Source organism: Pseudorasbora parva, chromosome 8 (genome assembly GCF_024679245.1).
Source record: "Pseudorasbora parva isolate DD20220531a chromosome 8, ASM2467924v1, whole genome shotgun sequence".
Lineage (NCBI taxonomy): Eukaryota > Metazoa > Chordata > Actinopteri > Cypriniformes > Gobionidae > Pseudorasbora > Pseudorasbora parva.
The window spans coordinates 39,953,452-39,957,081 of record NC_090179.1 but is presented as its reverse complement, the minus strand read 5'-3'; the positions used below and the strand labels follow the sequence as shown (position 1 = coordinate 39,957,081).

Sequence of the window (3,630 nt, the reverse complement as noted above, 5' to 3'; positions counted from 1 at the left end):
GCCCCGTTCTGGCCGGGCCGAGTATGGCTCTCAGACATCATGTCTCTCCTAGAGGGTCCTCCCTGGGAAATCCCAGTCAGGAGGGATCTTCTTTCACAGGCCGGGGGGTCAGTACTGCACCCGCGCCCGGAACTGTGGAAACTGTGGGCTTGGCCCCTGAGGGGGCCCAGTTCATAAACACGGGTCTATCGACTGAGGTGATAGAGACCATGTTGCACTCCAGAGCACCATCCACAAGGAGACTTTACGCACTCAAATGGAGAGTTTTTGTCGCCTGGTGTACGCACCAGACTTTGGACCCTGTTAACTGCCCGGTCGGTTCAGTTCTCGAGTTCTTGCAAGAAAAATTCTCCGCAGGGTTATCCCCGTCGACTCTGAAAGTGTATGTGTCGGCGATATCTGCGTATCATAATCCATTAGATAACGCATCATTAGGGAGACACCCGTGGGTCACGCGTTTCCTCCGTGGTACCTTGAGGCTTAGACCTGCGGCACACTCCAGGGTGCCGACTTGGGACCTGGCCATAGTGCTGGAAGGCCTTATGTCGGCTCCCTTCGAGCCGTTAGAGGAAGTGTCAGAAAAGTTCCTCACACTAAAAACAGTGTTTCTCCTAGCAATTTCATCACTGAAAAGAGTAGGAGACCTACAGGCTCTATCAGTAGCACCTTCTTGCCTTGAATTTGCACCAGGAATGGTGAAAGCATTTCTCTTCCCGAGGGAAGGATATGTTCCCAAGGTCCCGACCAACGTGCCGGGACCAGTAATGCTGCAGGCTTTCTGTCCGCCTCCGTTCACTAGTCAAGACCAAGAGAAGCTAAATCTGCTATGTCCGGTCAGGGCCCTAGATGCATATGTCCACAGAGCTGCCCTGTGGCGAAAGTCAGAACAGTTGTTTGTATGTTTTGGGTCCTCCAATAAGGGAAAACCGGCTTCAAAGCAGACGCTTAGCAAGTGGATAGTCGAGGCTATTTCGCTCGCTTATGAGTCGGTCGGACATCCTTCACCTATGAGGGTCCGCGCCCACTCCACTAGGAGTATGGCTGCCTCTATGGCTCTTATTTCGGGAGTTTCGCTGTCAGAGGTTTGTGATGCGGCTGGGTGGTCCTCTCCACATACATTTGTGAGGTTTTACAATCTTGACGTAGCCTCTACTCCGGGGTCCCGGGTGTTTCTGGGTTAAATCACACAAACAGACATTTGGGACTCTGGCGGCGTGGGTATTGAGGTCCCCTAGCGTTTCGACGCAGCTCGAAGTTCCCTCGAGATAGGGAACGTCTCAGGTTACGTATGTAACCATGGTTCCCTGAGAGGGAACGAGACGCTGCGTCGAGATGCCACACTCCCGGCATGCCTGTGATCGACTTGTTCGACTTTTTCAGAAGCTAGTGACTGTTTGGTCCGGGCATGCTTTATAGCTTCCTGGTCGATGACGTCACCCGCCCGTGACGTATCGTCCCGCTATTGGACTGATTACACAAGTGCTTCATGACGTGGCACGCAGAGGCGTCCCCTAGCGTTTCGACGCAGCATCTCGTTCCCTCTCAGGGAACCATGGTTACATACGTAACCTGAGACGATTTCCCCCAGAATGAACTGCACTGCTAGCACACCCACAAACACTTACAATAATAATGACAAATGCTGACCAATACTTAATTATATTACCTTTTTATATTTATATCGTTTTAGTAAAACATACAAAAGGCAACTTGTCATATGACATAGCGATGCATGCCATGAATACACATTAGACAAATGCAGCCAATGTGAATATGATGTGAATAATTTTTTTACTGACAACTAAGGAAACATGAATGAATGAGTAAAAGAATTAATAAAAGTAAACATCACAAGAAATGAATAAAAGTCAACACATGAAACAAAGCTTTATTCAAATGTATTGTTCTAACGATCACACATACAGAAGGTGAACGCCACATCTGCTGCCCGTCTCAACACAGGTGTGCCAGTTCTGCAGCTTTATATTCATGAAGCAGTTGACCAGCGTGAACACCTTCATCTGTCCTAGCCATCCATCATGTCCCTCATAGCGTTTGGACTTTTGCGGTGTAGTGGGCTTTCTGGTTTGATCTCCGTAACCGTCACCACCAGTGTGTGCTTGAGCAAGGCTCTTAGCTCCAGGGGGATCGTCCCTGTAATAAGTGCACTGTTAGACGCTTTTGGTCGTTTTCTAGAAGTCTCACTGGCTCTGGGTTTACTGAGGATGAAGAGACCACAGCAATATCTGGCCCAGATGATGCACTAAGGTGAAGTGATGAAGGGTCCAGGATCCTCAGTGCTCACACCCGTCTGCTGACATCTCAGATCCTACAAAAATGCACAAACATAATACAAAAGCACTCATTTAAACAGCACAATGTCATTTGATTTCTGTATTAGAAGTAACTAAATGATATTACTTTATATTTTTGTTTCAGGTTTTCCCCACACATGACACCCGTGTCTTGCAGGCCCTGCTCCACAAAAGCTCTGCAGCAAATACAGAGCCATCAAGAATCAGAAAAGTGCTAAAATAACTGTTTGAAATAAAATACAACTTAAGTTTTAAATAGATGTTTTATTCATTTCTGTAGTATACTGAATCAAAGCCTTTGATGACAGCATTCCTTTATCACCCGCTCTCCACCAGATAAACACACACACACAAACACACACACACAAGCTCTTCTGTCCCTGTAACATCAGACAAGATTACCGTTACCTATGTGATTTATGTTCAATACTACATTTAAATGTAGTTGCTGATGTGTTAATGTTCCTCAGTTTATCAACAGTACTAATGGACAAATTAAATTGATAACTTATGTTTAGTTACTTTGTGTAGATTTGCTTATTTACATTGCTCAGGTTCATGTAAAGTAAGCAGAGTTGACAACAGTGAACTCTTCATTATAGCGCACACACACACCATTCTGATCTATTCAGATGTATCAGATGTCTATTTTATGGTGTGATGTGCTCATCTGCAATACTTATCAAAAATTCCTGTCAGATGTTAAATAAACATTTAGTAAGTATCTTTATCTTTAACATGCATATGTAATCCACTTTGGAGACGTATGTGTGTTACTGGAGCTCCCCTGTTATAACAAAAAGTAAAAATGGACAAAAACCTCAAAAAACGACAGTGTATACTATGACGTAAAAGTGAATTTATTCAATTATCACAAAAAGTAAAAATGGACAAAAACCTCAAAAAACGACAGTGTATACTATGACGTAAAAGTGAATTTATTCAATTATCACAAAAAGTAAAAATGGACAAAACCTCAAAATACGACAGTGTATACTTTGACGTAAAAGTGAATTTATTCAATTATCACAAAAAGTGAAAATGGACAAAAACCTCAAAATACGACAGTGTATACTATGACGTAAAAGTGAATTTATTCAATTATCACAAAAAGTAAAAATTGACAAAAACCTCAAAAAACAATAGTGTATACTATGACGTAAAAGTGAATTTATTTAAAAATCATAAAAATTCAAAATGGACAAAAAACCTCAAAAAACGACAGGGTATACTATGACGTAAAAGTGAATTTATTCAATTATCACAAAAAGTACAAATGGACAAAAACCTCAAAAAACGACAGTGTATACTATGA

The 3,630-nt window shown here is 42.9% G+C and overlaps 1 long non-coding RNA gene across 1 annotated transcript; it reads right to left on the bottom strand.

Annotated features, from left to right (window-relative positions):
- Positions 1-1,876: 1,876 nt before the first annotated feature.
- Positions 1,877-2,553, bottom strand: LOC137085307 (uncharacterized). The gene is made up of 2 exons (XR_010906956.1): positions 2,422-2,553; positions 1,877-2,329 (listed from the first exon to the last, which is right to left on the bottom strand). It is a non-coding gene; the product is annotated as an uncharacterized lncRNA (long non-coding RNA).
- Between the last annotated feature and the right edge of the window lie 1,077 nt (positions 2,554-3,630).